Below are 17672 nucleotides of genomic sequence, written 5' to 3'. Positions count from 1 at the left end.
ATAGGTACGATATATTGGCGTGAGCGTATTAGCGAGTATCGTGATTTAGTACTAGAACACTGTGAGAGTAAAGAGTAAAGAGATAAATGTACTCGTAGTTTCGTTTTATCTTTAACCGTCATCGAGTGACAGCAAAATAATCCGATGTATGAATAATATCGTGTCCGATATGTTTACCATAATTTTGATAAGTTAATTTGAAAACGAGCGTGAAATAAACATTATAAATAATATTATAAAGTTGCTTCGGTTGTAATAAAATCACGTTCATTAAAGACGCTCGCGCCCGATTCGCTTGCGCCAGCGTCAGCGGTGTAAAACGATATGGAGTAATTTATTTATTACCGAGTTATAAGAGCAGCTCGTTATGTGTAATTTTTCAACCAGTGTAACAATCCAATAGGCAATTCATCATTTTTACTCGACTTGAACGAAATTCAAGAAGCTTTTTTTTATTCTCTTCGGCTATAAATTATCGCGCTTTCGTACTCCTGCAAGTTTCCCTTAGCTGAAAAAATAAAGGGAAGAGGATCAGGGCGTATATATTTCAAACTATAAGAACATTTAAATCTTCTTCGTATAGATTAAGGTGCAATTTTATTATCTAGCTGAGTTCAACGTGTGTGTGTCGAATTTTGGTACGATTCTTTTCATTTCAGCGACGATGAGGGTTACTTACTGGATTCTATTATTTCAAAATAGATACATTTTTCGCGTTGTTAGTGTTATTCGAAGCTACGTACAAAAGCTAGCTTGTTTAAGCATCCTTTTCGACTATTATCTCTTACACATTTTCCCTTTCAAGTGACCGTAAACTTAAACGGCATCTTAAATTTTACTCTTAAGGTTTCATTTTTAGACAACTACTAGAAAAAGGTTTCAGCTTTTTGTTATTGATACCGATACGATATGTGTTCTGTATCAATACACTTTCACGTATATACTGACAAATTTCTCAGTGGCAAACGCGTAGTTGGTTTTTCTAAATTTTATGGCAAATTGCGGTATCCAATTTCGAGATTTTTCATTCTAACCGTATTCGTATAGTTTTCTTTGCAGTGGTGTTTTTTTGCAATATGTACGTGAAATTGAGGTTCATTTTCTTAGGTTCATTATTTGATTTCTTCATTCGTAGGTTAATATTTACCTACCGTTATTTTTGTAATTTCTGGAATAATACGAAAAGTTCATTTTAGTGTTGGTGTATCTTATACCTGCGTAGTTATGCACCAATTTTTAATTAAGAATTTCAATTTATAGTCTACCATTAAGTACACTGCTAAGATACTCGTATAGCGGTATTATTTCTCAACTATATAATGTATATCTATCTAGTCATAATGACCAAGCCATTTCATCCATGTCTCAAGAATGACAATTCAATGCTTGGTCGAGTTCGCAAACCCTCGGAACGAATAAGTACTCCGTACTATACTTATATTTGAACGCCTACTGCCATCGCCATATTACTCGTACTCTTACTTACTTACCTACCTAAATTCTACCGAGAGATTTTACGCTCGAAAAAGTATTCGCAATGGTTCTCGACGAACTATTACGATGTGTATTTACGTAAATAATTTATTACATTTTTACATCGTATCCTATATAAATAACGTTAAACTGAACCTACTTTCGGGTTTATGTATCTATGGTGATTAACCTAATCTAACGTTCGTCTTTGTTACGAGTAATTTTTTTTGCCCATTTATCAAGCTTTAAGCGGAATGTACAGAGAAATGACATCGGTGTATTTTACAAAAGCAACAATCCGTGAAAAAAATAAACACAAGGGGTTGGAAATGAAAATGCTCTAAATTGGATTCTTACTTTGGGTTTCGTTGTACTTTTGGGTAAATAATTTAAAGTTCGTGCCGCTTCGTTATAGCGGACAACGTAGAACGAAGAAATTGTAACTTAATTATGAAGTAGGTCTGAATTCAAATTTTATCGTATAAACTTCGTGAAACAGGGCTGGATGTGTAGCAGCCCAGAGTGGCAAAATTTTGAGAAAAAATTTTTGAAAATTATGGATAATTTTTGTGGTTAAAGAATAATAGAAAGAGATCATTCCTTAGTTTCCGTTCGTCATGAAAAAGTTGGCGGGATTTCCTCTTGAAATTTTACGTCTCTAAATCTTGTTTAAATTCGGTGGATATTTTTCTTACAAGGCAACCTCTTTTGAACTAAACCACCTTACACCAAAATAACACGTCCTAAAACCCCTCTAACTAAAATTTATGATGCCAAAGTTCATTTTTGAATTTATGTGGGGAATTTTTGAAAATATGTTTAAAAATCTAAAAGCTGTTTCAAGTTTGAAAAAATTTAATTTCATGCCAAAAATTATTTAAAGTTTTCAATTTTGGGGAAAAAATTCCAAGATCTAAAATTGCTCAAAAGAATCACTTTTTTGCCATGAACTCCAAAAATGTCTCATGCTGAAATGTTCGTCTCGCTTTTTGTCAACAATTACCAAAAAAGACTTGCTCTTTGATATCATTTTCAACGACTCTCTCGAAACCAACATTTTTCAGTTTCGACAAGATTTTCCAATACACCTCACTTTTTTGCTAAAATTTTCTAATAATTTTCGCTTATTCAAAACAATTTTTAAGTGTCATTTTTAATCAAAATTCGTCCAAAAGTTTTTTATTTTGTGAAAAATTGTCAAAAAGCCTTGTTTTTGGACAAATACCTACTGTAGAAAATAATTATCGTTTTTTTCCAACAATTCCCAAAAAATCTCGTTTTTTTTCAAGAAATTGTGAAAGTCTCAATTTTTTTACCAAAAATTAATTTGCAAAAAAGCTTTACTTTTTCCAAAAACTTCCAATAGGTTTCACTTTTTTGCAAAAATACTTTGTTTGAGTTCTTGACTAAAAATTGCTAAAAAAAAACCTGCTCTTTGCTAAAATTGTCACAAAATGACAAAAAGTTTCACTTTTTTTTTCAAAAATTGCCCAAAATCTGGCTTTTTTGACAGAAATTGCAAAAAAGTATCAAAATTTCTCCCTTTTTTCAAAATTCCTAAAATTTTTACTTTTTAGTAAAATGGGTAAAAATTGTGGTTTTTTTGGAAAAAATTTCAAGGAGTCTCTTTTCTTTGACATAGTCTCACTTTTTTTCATCTGCTTTTGGTCAAAAATTACCAAATATTTTCACCTTGTTAACGCAGATTTTCAATATGCATATTTTTTTGCCAAAAATAGCTTAAAAGTTTCGCTTTTTTTAATCCTTGTTTTCGCCGAAAATCGCTTGAAACTTTCACTTTTTTGGAAACAATGTTCAAAAAGTTTTACTTTTTTATAAAATTATGTTCAAAATTTGACTTTTTTTTACAAAAGTTGCAAAAAAGTATCAAAATTTTTCCCTTTTTTCAAAAATTTAATAAAATTTTCGCTTTTTAGTGAAAGGGTTAAAAATTGTCCAAAATCTGACTTTTTTGATTAAAATTGCAAAAAAGCATCAAAATGTTTCTTTTTTCCAAAAATTTACCTGATTGTTTACTTTTCAGCAAAATGCTTAAAAATTGCATTTTTTTGCCAAAAATTTCTAAAAGTCTGATTTTTTTGGAAAAATTTTCCAAAATCTAGCTTTTTTGATAGAAACTGCAAAAAAGCATCAAAATGTTTCTTTTTTTCAAGAATTTTCCTAATTTTTTGCTTTTTAGCAAAATGTTTAAAAATTGTATGTTTTTGCCAAAAACTTCTAAAAGTCTGATTTTTTTGGAAAATTCTCCAAAATCTAGCTTTTTTGATAAAAACTGCAAAAAAGCATCAAAATGTTTCTTTTTTCCAAAAATTTAGGTACCTAATTGTTTGCTTTTTAGCAAAATAGTTGAAAATTGTGGCTTTTTGCCATGAATTCCAAAGAGTCTCACTGTTCTCCAAAAGTTGTCAAATATTTGGCTTTTAACAAAAATTGCAAATCATTTTTTGCCAATAGAATATATTTTTTCCTAATGAATTGGACGCACTATGCTAAAATTGTCAGGCTGGCTTTTCATTATCAATTTCTAAAAATTTTCGCTTTTTTTGCCAAAAAATCTCGCTGTTTTTCTAAAAAGTCCCTTTTTCGTCTTGTTTTTTTTTTTTTTTTTTTGCTAAAACTATCAAAATTTTCTTTCTATAGTCATAGGTAAGTTTTCACTTTTGTCCAAAAATTGCTAAAAACTCTTGTGTTTTGATAAAATTGTCAGCGGTCCTTCCCTTTCTACCAAAATTCAAAAGGCCTCATTTTTTCTAAATGTTGCTCACATTTTACTTTTATGCCAAAAATTGTCTAAAATTGTCTTTTTTTTGCTGAAAATATCGAATAAGTCTTGCTATGTATTTTACAAAGAAGTTGCGAAATAATCAGAAGTCTTGATCAAGTTTTTTTGGTGATTTGTTTTAAAATGTTTTCTAACTTTCTTGGTTAATTTTTTTTTTTTGGTCACTAAAGTAGTTTTTTTTTATTCTAATTGAGTTGGTAGGTACGAGGAGCCCATTCATGATTTTTTTTTCTTCTTAACCAAATTAAGTGAACCAATGTGACCATTCTGGTGCTTTTAGAAATTTTTTAGTTCTCTTCAGAAACTTCAGATCACTCTGAAAAGGTCAGAATTGAACTTTAACACCCAACTTCAATTTCAACTAGTCGAAAGTCGAAATCAACGATTGTGGTCAAACTGGCCTACAAGTATACAAAAGTTATCGCTTTAACTTGAAAGAATGTCATTTGAAATTACTTTTCTTTTCGTTTTTGTCTCCTACATGACATTATAAAACGTGTTATCATGTTCAAGTTCAGGTAGAAACTGGTTTAATGGATGGTGAATCGCGATATTCGTCCTCTGTATTTGATCAAATTTTATTCAATTCAATTGATCTGAGCTAGTGCACTTTTTGTAAATTTCAAAGTATACCTATCTGAACTGCAGTTATAGACCTCACCACGATGAATTACTTATCGAAATTTTTTCATTTCTCATTGTTTTTTCCCATCAATCCGCCTCGAGCTGATCAAATTGATAACGAATAGAATAATGGGACAGAACAGAACATTGCAGACTGTCGATGTCGGTGATATTTCGTCAACGTCACCGTCGTCGTCGTCGTCACCGCGAACTGTAATCATCTGATGGAACGAATGATTTGCCCTATATAATTCTATATATTTAAATTACGCTATTAACGCCAAATATCCTTTCGATCTTACGCAATCGCCTAATCATAATGAATACGAATTAAAAAGAAAACTTTTTCCCAACAATGAGCTGTGCCTGCGAGAAGAATTCGGCGGTTTTTTAGCGTTATATGAAAAGCGTTATACGATTACGAAACAGGAAACGAACGTACGTATATTTCGCGCGAGCAGACGAACTCGACTCAACTCACATCAACGCTGCAGATTCCCAAGAGACCTATTATACGTGCTGAAAAATTGAGAAAAAGCCGAATCGTTTGAAGAATAAAGAAAGCTCGATTTATAATAGGGTACTATAGGCCGAAACAGAACCGTTTTTACTGTCAATATTTCCCCCATGGACCGACGACCCGAACCGAAAACAGGGTGGATTTTTAATTCGCCGAGTTGCTGATAAGTCCCGTCGACCGTCGTCAGTCGCTCGATTGTAGTTGAAAGTTTTTACATCAAAAATTGGCAGACTTGGATGCGAAAATTCAAAGCAGCGTATTTATATGTTTGATACGAAGTTTTCCTACGGTTGGTTAACATTATTAAAACGTTTTACGGCGTTTTTCTTTTGATTAAATGTAGTAAATTCGGGTCAGCCATGTGCCATGTGTAAGATTTCGTATAGTATTTTTACTCGTATAGTCGTCGATGAGGAACACACAAAAAAAACTACCGATGCCAGTGCGGTATTTTGGACGACGATTTGCATGAAGACTCGCGTAATTAAATGGAACGGTCAGGGTTCGGTGATAAGAGAATAAACGCATTTTAAAATAATTTCGTAATGCATTATTAAACTAACGCATGAACTTACCGCACCGACCGACCGGGCTAAAGAGTCGCGAGTGGATTTAATTTGTTGCAGAATGCGGTTAAGCCAATTTAATGTTGGTACTTTTCTGGATATAGCCGTGTTAAATTAGATAGTATTCGATGTCCGACCATATATACTGTAGAGTTTATCTTCTAACGATCTAGTTTCACCAGAACCAAAAAAAAAAAAAAATACTTAATAATAAGAAAAAACCCTCCTAAAAACGTCGCTTCTAATAACCAGCTTGTAATCCGGTTCATTCGCTGGAGTAGCTGGCAGAAGGCAGAAATCTACTAACTGTATTTTCTCTCATCTTCTTATTGCAATTTATACTATAATACGATCGATATTATGAAACGAGATGAGAAATGATGAGAAACGAATTGCATTGTTTCTTTGTTCCAAGTCGTATTATTCGAAACTGTAACAATTTGTCGGGTTTGTTCTATGTATTTTATACGGTACTATGTAAACTATTCGTAGTAATATTACGTGAATAATTTCAATTTTATGTGCGAGAATGTTTGTTTTGATGGGTTTTGAACGGCCGACGCGACGACGGGTCGTCGTTTTATTTCGAATAAGACGTACGAAATTTTAATTTTAATTACCTACCCTATGGTTGTATTGTCGCTTTCGATGCAATCTGTAGAATGTTGTAGATAGAACGTTGTGATAGGTATTCTAATTTTATTGCCTCATGGATGTAAACTTTAGTATTATACTGTTGATTACTACATTCTGAATACGTACGTACTGTAGAATATTCACATTTACGAATACTTAATGGCTGAGTTTTCGGCAAAGATGTTTAATGTTGTCGTGTTAACACCAACATCAGTTAAACGATGCGATATGTTGTACTTATTGTGTAGGTAATGTAATGTAATCTATTATCTAATTGCGAGTGAAAAGTCGTGATACATATTACATACATTGTATCCCCGTTTGGTGATTTAATTTCGGTGTTTTATGTTCGTGCAATTAGGTGAGTGCTACTTCCAAGTTCTTACTTACACTTATGTATTTTTCAATTCTTTCCCTGCTAATAAATTAATAATGGCGATGCTGTGTTGATATTAGAACTAAGCGATTTTTGCTAAATATTTCAAACAATTTTGCAACCACGTTAATCGTTATTGTGAATTTATTGATATTCAGGTGGTTTTGAGTCATTTTGGAGCATCCAGCGACTTTTTGGAAATTCAGTTTTTTTTTTTAAAAAACCATAAAATCTATCTGAATTGACTTTGGTGCTTGTTAATGACCCACTTGACCTATTACACGCAGTTTTTCCAAAATCAGTGTATTTCGGTTCGGAACCATATTTTTGTCCAGCCACAGCAATCTCATAATTGAAAATTTGAAAGATGCTGGAGGCTCCAAAAAGGCTCGAAACCATCTGTAATCGACTCGGCATGTCGAAAATTTAAAAAATCGCTGAACTAAATAAAATGGTTTCGAACTGGAACTCGCAGATTTTGGAAAAATGACGTACGTAGAAGGTCAAATGGCTCACTAACACGCATCAGTCACGATCATAAGTGCTGGAGTTGATTTGAACCGATTTTATGGAATTATTTTTTTTAGAAAACTGGAATTTCCAAAATAGTTACTGAAGACTCCAGAACTGTTTGAAACTATTTCCAGTCAATTCCGTATGTTGAAATTAGATATTACAGAGTAAATTTAGCTTTCCCATTTTATTTGGTAAAATTTTATGGAAATTTCAATTTTGAAAATTCCGCTGAAGGCTCCAGAACTGCTCAAAATCGTTTAAAATTGATTTCAATAGATTTTGTGGGTTGAAAATAGGATACATACCAAATTTTAGCTTTCTAGGTCAATTTTATGAAATTTTAGTTTTTTCGCGTTTTTGGCCCTTTGATTTTCAAAAATTAACTAAAAATTGAAAAATGCATTTTAGGACCTGAAATTTTAGCTGGTTATATTTTGTACAGGGTGACCACACAAAGATGACCATATTTCTTTTTGTAATGGCGTCGGTGGTAACACTGCTACAGTGTCGAACGCGCGCGCTATTGAAAGTACAAGTTGGCCAAATTCGTTTTGACATGCTATCGTTCACCGTGGATTGCTTTATTGTTAAAGAATTATGCATTTTGCTTAGAAGTGTATTTTCGCGATATAAATAGGGGTGGACAAAAGCTCGAATCGCTCCTGGAGGCGAACGAAGCGTCCTAAAAAAAGTTACACCTGACTAAAATGGCAGAGAATTAAATTTCGAATCGTTTGAACATCATTAGTTTTTTCTAAGATGCTTCGTTTTTAATTTTTTTTTACAAAAAATCAAAAACTTTTTGAAATGAGCTTTTGAAAACTTTTGAAAACTTTGCAAACTTTGTTTCATAAAAGTCAGTCTGGAGGCGGAACGAAGCACTCTACAGAAAAATGACGTCGAGGAAAATTGTAGAAAATTAAATTTCCAATCGACATAATGCCGTTAGTTTTTCGCTAGGACGCTTTGTTTCGCCTCCAGATCGATTTTTATGCAAATTTTTCAAAGTTCATTTAAGAAAATTTTAGTTTTTTGTCAAAAAAAATCAAGAACTAAGCATCCTAAAACAAACTAATGACATTCTAACGATTCGAAATTTAATTCTCTACAATCTTGGTCAGGTGTAATTTTTTTGTAGGGTATGCTTCGTTTGCCTCCAGGAGCGATAAACTGATGCATTCGCGATTTTTCCGGATGCAAGCTGACTTTCATAAAACTTACACTTCTAAGCAAAATGCTTGTGCTTTGTCAATAAAGTGATCCATGGTAAATGACAACATATCAGAACGAATTTGGCTAACCTGTACTTTCAATAGCGCGCGCGTTCGACACTGTAGCAGTATTACTACCGACGCCATTACAAAAAGAAATATGGTCATCTTTGTGTGGTCACCCTGTATAATGTTTGCATGTTTTTTCGATCCAGCCGTTTCGGGTTCAAAAATTTTTATACCAATTTGGATGCCTTCCTTTTTAGGAAAAATGGATTTTCTGAGCTAATCAAACCTACGAAAAAATGAATGGAAACAAATTGTTCAATGATACTCAGAAATTCGCTAAATTAATTCAAAAATTATTGAAAAACTTGTCAAAAAAGATGAAAAATACACCTTAACTGAAATTTGCTAGAAAGAAATGATTACGAATGATGAAAAAATGGACAAGATGTCTCCATTCCTCAAAGTTATTTAGCTAAAATGTTTAAAAATTGGACCAATAAAATAGGTATTTATTTTCATGAAAATATCAAATGATTTGCAAATGTATGATAAATTGAAATAAAAATGAAGAAATGTCATTAAGATAGCACAAATTGTATGTACAGAAAAAAAATCGGTTTTGCATACTTATCACTGATAAGGTTCTGGCGTGACTGAAAATTGAAAGCTTTCATCTGGGTCAGGGTGTAGCAAAACTGAACAACAGAAGATGCGCGAAACTATAAACCCAAGTCTGATCAAGACTTCCCAAATTGTGGGTTCATCAGAACTCAGAAACTTATCAGTGATGCGCAAAATCGTCTTTTTTCCCCTGGACATAAAAACGGAATTACCTTTAAGGTGACGAAATGATGTTAAATTCTACTGAAAAATTCTAAAAATTGCTAGAATTTGATTGAAATACAACGGAATTAAAAAGAAATGACTGAAAAATGAAAACACTGAAAAATGTTGATAAAATGTTGCCAAACTCAAGAAAAATTGCTCAAAAAATTATTGAAAATTATGTAATGTAAAATTGATCAAATTTTCTCAATATTCAACATTGATGAAATTTTTGCAAAATTGAAAAACAACGTTAGCTAGAAGGAAAATTATAACACGTAAGATGGTTTTTCAAATTCTTGTATACGTGTTTATTCAAACAGTACTTTTAAAACAATGTTAGTCAGATGAAAAATCATCACTCATGAGGTAGTTTTTTTGTATTTTTTTAATTTTTCTTAACGATCGTCACTAACTAGAGGGAGAATTATTGCTCATAAAGTGCTTTGTTATTTTTTGTCCAAATTGCTGGATATTTGATCGATTTTCGTTTAACTCTGTAGAAGTTTTATAAAATTTTTGGTGGTTTGCAGCTTTCTGCAATTTTTGAAAAATTTCTTTGATACCAATATTAAGTACGAGTATTTTTACTAATCAATTTTTTTTGTCATCTTGAGGCATTTTTTGTGGAATTTTTTCCAATTATATTCATGTTTCATCAAGTTTTATTCATTTTTAAATATTTCAATAGCTCTCTAATAACTTTTAAGCAAGTTTCACAAAATTTCGCCATTCTATGTATCATCAATTTGAAATTCTAAAAAATCTTGTTCTTTTTCCCAAAAATTTCCGAAAAGTCTCATTTTTTTACAAAAAAATTACTGAAAAATTGTCGTAATTTTTGGAAAAAATTCCAAAAGGTCAATAAAAAATTGCTTCAATGCCTCGCTTTTTTTGCCAAAAATTTCCAAAAAATCTCTGTTTTTTGCAAAAATTGTCGAAAAATCTTTTTTTTTGCCAGAAATTTCCAAAAATTCTCACTTCTACGTATGTCCTAAAATTGCCAAAAAAGTTATTTTTAATGAAATGTTCGGCTTTTTAGTTTTTTGTGACGTTTTTTCTACATTAAAATGATTTGCTCATCACGTCTTGTAACTTTTTTGGTTACTGTTTCAGGGTGTCTAAAGGTCATAAAAGTCATGAAAAGTCATGAACACTTGAAAATTTTTCAAAAAGCCCATAAAATTGAAAAAAAATCAAAAAACTGAATTACCTACTTGCCTACAAATTTTAAAAAATTTCCTCGCAGTTTCAAGTTATCTACTTTTTTGGGGGTGGGAGGGGGAGTATTTTTATGCGGTAAAAATGTGAAGTAGGTCTTGAAAAAAACCATGATTTTTTTTGTGTGAGAGTTTTGTTAGACACCCTGTTTTTGGTTACTTTTTGAACTTTTCTGGTTATTACTAAGTCAAGTAACTTTTTATTAGAAAAAATTTGAGTGTCAATTATCAACCCTAATCTTTTGTTTTATGAATATCTATGAGTTAAAAAAAATTGGTACCTCTCCTTTTTAGTGTAGTTGAATTGGAAAATTTTGCTCATAGAATGGAAAAGTTGAGAAAAGTCATTTCTTCAAAAGAGTAGACACCATGGATCATAAAATTCATAAACCACTCGTATTATTTTTAAAAAATTAGCCTTATACGAGTCTTCTTTAAAATTTTCATTATTTTCCTAGAGCTGCTCAAAGCTGAAAATTCGTCATATTTGCATCTTTTTCTCATTTTTTGAATGTTCGAAAAAATTTACTGAAAATCCAAAAATAAACTTTGATAAAATTTTGGTTACAGAGGTTTCAAGATAAATACTCTTTCAATTTAGCTTGATTTCACTAAAGTCAGAGTGAGCCAGAATTATACCAAGTGGCACGTCAATCGGTTGAAATCAATCTCAAATGAGCCAAGCTCCCTGAAAAACACATTTTAGGGATGCCATTTCTCAAGTTACGGATGAAAAATCATAATTCGATAGTTGAATGAAAAAATAAACAATGGCATAAAAATAGAAATCAACGTCAAAGGCCAAATCACCATACTTAGTGGGCTGGAGCTAATTTTTCTTATGCAATAATCTTTTCTGTAGTACGTAATACTTTACATATACAGAAGGTAGTGCGTATGTCTAATCGATTCGATCAGCACCATGTGTAGACATAAATTCTCTAGTTAATTGCTTTATATTCAAATTTTCAAGAACACTCGTGCGAGTAATGATGAAAAATGGAGGCAATAGGTACAGTGCGTAAAAATGTCGTGGCCTTATCTTAATTGAGTTATTTTATCCGCGATGGCAATGGTAAAGCCACATATACGAAATACGGTTCTTTTTTGTTTAATTTTGACAAAAGTCGGGCATGTGTAACATATTACTCATTTCCTACGTGAAATAATTATAATTACCTACGTTCCTATAATTTTTAGATCATCGTTAGCTACTCTATGATTATAATTCATTAAAAATTCCGAACTATCGTTATAATTATTTATATACTCGGATTCAACCGACGATCATAACCTATCACCGTTTACGCGGGAATTAATTTTTAAATTTTATAATATAAAATTACTATCATGCCATGGTACGACCCATAAAATGAATAATTAGGTATAATAACTATGAATTTATGCTCATTAAGGTACGTCTACGTACTATGATGAGTTGTTATATCTGATCGATGAATCTCGTTCAAAATTCATCGAATGGCGAATAATGTGGAATTATTTTTAATGTTGATCTAGTTCATTTTTTAATCGTTGTGGTGCAGTATTTTTTGAATAGTTTTTATTATTTCCTCGAACAATCTGAAAACAGACGAATGTTCTGTTCTTAGTGTGAGTAAAGCTTTTCTTCCATAATAATGAAGAAAATTTTAGAAAAAGTGAGTACTATCGCATCCATCGGGTTTTTTGCTCATTTTTTCAACTCTTTTTCTTATCTTTTTCATGTTTTTTCTCCAAAGCTCGATTTCAGTTAAAATAAAATATAACTTTCGACATGAACTATAGGTACCTATACAATTACGTTGATTTGTAAATCAAGCACGAATTAATAAACGGGAAGTGGTTTATCGTGTTTATCGCGACATTAACAACAAGAAAAAAGCACGAGCTATAGGGATGCGAGAATAGAATACACATATAGCGAGAGGAGGGTGTTCTTGAATCGAGAGATAATCCTGCGGAAACAAAATCCATTTTTCTTTTTGTTGTGCCGAGAGTACGTTATAGTATGTATTAAATCAGCGGAATAAAAAGAAATGGATTTTCCGGTTTTGTGAGGCGAAATTACTGCAAAAGACGTCCCTTAGTCTCTATTTCACCCATGCTCACTCCATTTTCTCGATATTAAACTTTTCGCCCCGATGAAAAACGAAGAATTAACCGGATACTGGTAATTTTACAAGCTCCAGTTGGTATTTTTGCATCTTGCATATACTATAGTTATACGAGAATAGTTGGCAATATATTTTACACTATATTATCCGGTCGTGAAAGTTATTCGGTTTTGCTGGTGGCTTTTTTTTAATGCTATTTGAAATTTATTTTATCGGCCATTTGGTTTTATTAATTTTTTTCAAGAGAACAATTGCGCCAGACCAGAGACCCGGACAGACGATCTTACAGTATTGCGAGATGCGACGATATGCCATTTTTTTTTTCATTCTTTTTACGTTGATCGGATAAGTTTTTACGTACAATAGTGTCGCCTTCGTCGTTATGCTGGAAAATGATGAAAAAAAACCATCCCTCCTCTATACGTATAGTCTTCGTTCGAATTAAACTCTTTTCTTTCTTTTTTTTTCGAAACGAAAGCGAAAAAAAAAGACATTTTGGAAAAATAAGGGGACGTGTTAATTGGAAAAGTTTGAGCGCAAGTTTTCTAATTAAAACTCTCGTGTCGTTTATATAGTATGCGTATATATATTTGAAAACTAGAAAATTTACAATTTGTTTAATGATTTTAGCGTTAACGTTTAACTGTCTAGGGTTTCATTGTGAAATTACAAAATTACCGGCGAGTTTCGTCGTCAAAATTTAGAGTTTCGGAGTTTATTCCGGATGTATTTTTAAAATTAATTTACTTAAGTGTACGGCGGGTCCGTCGCGAATGCCTTGTTTGTAAAGTCTCAAAGTGAGAAGTGGTTGAGGGGCTCGGCTCATTGTGAGAACCGAGTGTCGTAAAATTTGTTGTATTTTTAATCTTTGTTCGCGTAGTGTCGTTATTGTCAACCTGTTCGGTTTCGTTTTTTTCGTTTTTTCGTCGCTTTTGTAGTACGAGTATTGTTTAATTTGGAATTCAAAGTGTGGATAATGTTTCGCTATTCTTGCTTTCGGAATTGTCGTTTTGGAAAATGAAAAATCGGTGAGTGGTTGGAATGAACTGGATGAAAATAAAAGTGAACTGTTTGAAGTTTTTTTTTCGTTTAATCATTTTTTTTCATTATTGTTCGCGATTAAGGGAATAGAAATGAAAGAAAAAACCTCATTGGAATGACATAAAAATCAAAGCGGAATGTTAATTTTTAAAGATTTTTGCTAATGTCCTTTGACTGCGGAAGGCAGACAAGGAGGATGAGGTGTGGTATTTATTTCAATAATAAATAGCTACGTTTCATTGCTCGTTTAAAAATTGTACATATTGTTCAAAATGAAGATTTCTTTCGTTTCGTTTGCGAAAATTTTTCTTAAACGGTTTTAAAAGAATCGAAGAAAATAAGTTCAACATTATTTATGTAACATGTTCTGATTTTTTTTTTCATTTGATTTCTGCTCTTGAGCTTAACCTGAATACTTAATACGTAGAATTGAATTGTAAATAATGTAATATTATTAAGTTGAAATGAGAAATGATTAATTAAAATTAACTAACCCACAATTATGTTTTTCTTTGTTTTAGGTGAGTACGATATTCTTTTCCTAAGAATGATACGTAGAATATAAAATGTAACTGTATCTAGCTATTTCCTTAAAGCAGAATAAGTAAGTCTGATCACGATTTTTAGAAGAATTTTGCTGTTTCCAATTCTGAAAACAGTTTGATCTCAGAACCAGGATTAGGATCTTCAGAGTTACTAGAATTTTGACTCAATTTTGCTTTTTTTCAAAGATAGAAGTTACCATTATTCGATTGACCAATCAGAGAAAGAATGGTTGAAAATTTGCTTAAAACACATTTCCGGCTTCTAAATGAATAACGATTGAAAATAAAAGCTTGATTTGAGTTTTTGAGCTTTTACAAAATCATTCATCGAGTGTTAGAAGGAGTTTTTCATCATTGAAAAAGTCACAACATGGTTTGAAATTAACCAACGAAACAATTTTGAAAAACTGTCAGAAATTGGAATAAAGAGCATATTTTTGGCACCTGAAAACAAAAGTTTGATTTGAATTTTCAGACTTGAATGAAATCTTTGGAAAAATTGCTAATGAAGCTGAAAATTCGCCAATGAAAAAACTTTTATTTAATTGACCAATTAAAAAGGAGTGTTTTGAAAAATTTTCAAAACCCTTAATTGATCATTTTTTCAACTTTTAAAGGAGTTGGTAATTAAGTTGGAAATGGAAGTTTAATTTGATTTTAAATCTCTGAAAAATTGAAAAAAAAAACTAATTTTCAAAACCCTTAGTTGGTCTTTTTTTAAACTTCTAAAAGGATTGGTAAAGTTGAAAATGGAAGCTTGATTTAATTTAAATCTCAGAAAAAGTGAAAATAAAAAAAAAACTGATTTGTTTTTTGGCAAAATACATATCTAAAAAAATTCAATTTTTTTTTAAAAATATTGAGTTTTTTTTAATGAAAAAAAGGCTATAACAAAACTCGTTTTTTCGGCCAAAATTGTGCACAAGTTTTTTTTTTTGTTAATTAAGTACTCAAATCCAGCTTTTTGCAGAAATTGTAAAAAAACTTCCACTTTGACAAAAATTTCAAGATTGCTAAAGAGCCTTACTCACTTTTTTAAAAATTGCTTACACTACCAAAAAGTTTCGTTTTTTTGTTGCTAGAAATTGCCAGAAAGTCTCACTTTTTTGCCAGAAATTGCCAAAAAGTTCAAATTTTTCTGTAAGATTATCAAAGGGTTGCATTTTGCAAAAAATTGTCAAAATTTAACCCTTTTTCAAAAATGTTTGCTGTTCAGCAAAACATTGTAGTTTTTTGCAAAAAAGTTCCAAAAAGTCTCACTTTTTCCCCAAAATCTCAAATTGCTAAAAAGTATCGTTTTTTTTCTAAAAATTTCAAAGTTTTGCTTTTTGTCAAAAATTGACCATAATTTTCATTCTCGCTTTTTAGCAAAACTGCTAAAAAATCTCACGTTAAAAAAAATCCAAAAAGTTTTACTTTTAAAAAAAAAATGTCTAAATAAGTAATTATTTTGCTTTTTGCCAAAAATTGTCAAAAAGTTCTGATTTTTCTAAAAGTTGTCAAAGTGCTGCTTTTCGCAAAAAGTTGTCAAAATTTCTCCCCTTTTCAAAAATTTTTGCATTTTAGCAAAATTGCTGAAAATTGTGGTTTTTTTGCAAAAAAAATTCCTAAGAGTCTAACTTTTTTCCCAAAATCTCGCTTTCTTGACAAGAATTGCAGAAAAGTATAGTTTTTTGCCAATAACTGCCAAAAAGGCTTAATTTTTACTTATAAGGTCAAAGTTATGCTTTTTGTCAAAAATTGACATAATTCTCATTCTTGATTTTCAGCAAAACTGTTCAAAAATCTCACGTTGAAAAAAAAGTCCAGAAAGTTTTATTTTTTTTCAAAAAATGTTCAAATGCCTCGCTTTTTGCCAGAAATTACCAAAAAGCCTTTCTTTTTTCCGCTTTTTGCCAAAAATTCTATTTTTTTGCTAGAAATTGTTTTGAAAAACTCACTTTCTGTTGCAAAAAATTTCCAAAAAGTGTCGTTTTTTTTACCTAAAAGTTGCGAAATAGTTCAACATTTCAATTTGAAATGTTCTTTTTTAAATATGTAATTTTTTTCCATTAAAATGCGTTGCTCTTGTTTTGTCTTTTTTTTTTGGTTACTTTTTGAGTGTTTTCGGTTGCTAAAATTACTTTTTTTGGAGGGGGAATTAAGTAGGCCTACGGGCTCATTCATTTTATTAGATGTTCTTTGAAAATTTAATTTTTTCAATTTTTATGGAATTTTTGAATTGGTTAAAAATTCACTTTTGAATCTGGCATGCCTGGAATTTCGCGACAAGCGCCTACGAGTTAAACGGGGGGGGGGGGAGGGTGCTCAGTAAGCACCAGTCAATGATACTACAGAAGCTAAAATTGATTTTTACCCTTTCCAGATTGATTTGAAATTTCTGAAGAAAATTGAAAAATTGCTTGAGGCCGCAGAATGACCCAAAACTAGTAGTTGTTGATGTTTCGGAGTTGAATTGAAAAAATTATTCATATTGGTTCACTTTGTTCAGAAAAATTTATATTTCTTGAAAAATTTTGAAAATCTATCTTGAAACAGTTTTTTTTTTTTTATTATTTTAATGTTCAAAAATTCTACAAAAATTCAAAAATGTACTTCAACATCTGAGATTTGGGTTTCGAGGAGTTTCTTGTATTTAGTTTGGTTTTTTTTTCAAATCGAGAGTTCAAACGGCTTCCCTGTGAGGAAGTGGTAGATTGTTCTAATTGACCAATCGAAAGGGAGTATTTTGAAAAATTGTATGAAAATTGTATTGAGCATACTATTTAAGCTTCTAAAAGCATTGTTTGTACTTTTGGACTTTATTAATATTCTTATCTATAGTGTTGCAGGGTTAAACTATTGATTAGAAAATTATGGATAGTGGTGGAAAAGGTCTTGTTCGATTGAGCTTTATCTGAAGGAAGTATTCTGATTAGCTTTCGAAAATATCTGCGGCGTTCATTGAAAATAAATGAAAACAAAAATTGCTGTATATTTACAAAAACTGCCCAATAAACTTTTGGGTTGATTTATCTCATTCACAGATGTCTCGTTATTTTACTTAAACAATACCAAAAAAAAAATGAACATAAAAACTCTAAAAAGAATAATTCATGTAGGTTCTTTTTTTTTATAACACATTTCAAAAGTATAGATAGCCGGTAACTTACTCACTCGTACATCAAAGTATCATTAACACCGTAAAATTTGA

At 31.2% G+C, this 17672-nt stretch overlaps 1 protein-coding gene across 4 annotated transcripts in view; it reads left to right on the top strand.

The window, feature by feature from the left end:
- The window catches only part of Tpst (tyrosylprotein sulfotransferase), a 58926-nt gene that overhangs the window by 27309 nt on the left and 13945 nt on the right, over positions 1-17672 (top strand). Inside the window, exon 1 of one of the 4 annotated variants that reach the window (XM_065343453.1) lies at positions 6793-6983. The exons of the other annotated variants lie outside the window; for them this stretch is intronic. The gene's annotated coding sequence lies outside the window, so the exon portion shown is untranslated. Of the gene's footprint in view, positions 1-6792; positions 6984-17672 lie in introns of those variants that run through there. 4 annotated transcript variants of the gene reach the window in all.

This window comes from Planococcus citri, chromosome 1, assembly GCF_950023065.1.
Source record: "Planococcus citri chromosome 1, ihPlaCitr1.1, whole genome shotgun sequence".
Taxonomy (NCBI): Eukaryota; Metazoa; Arthropoda; class Insecta; order Hemiptera; family Pseudococcidae; genus Planococcus; species Planococcus citri.
The sequence above is the reverse complement of the archived record's forward strand: the minus strand, read 5'-3'. Positions and strand labels throughout refer to the sequence as shown.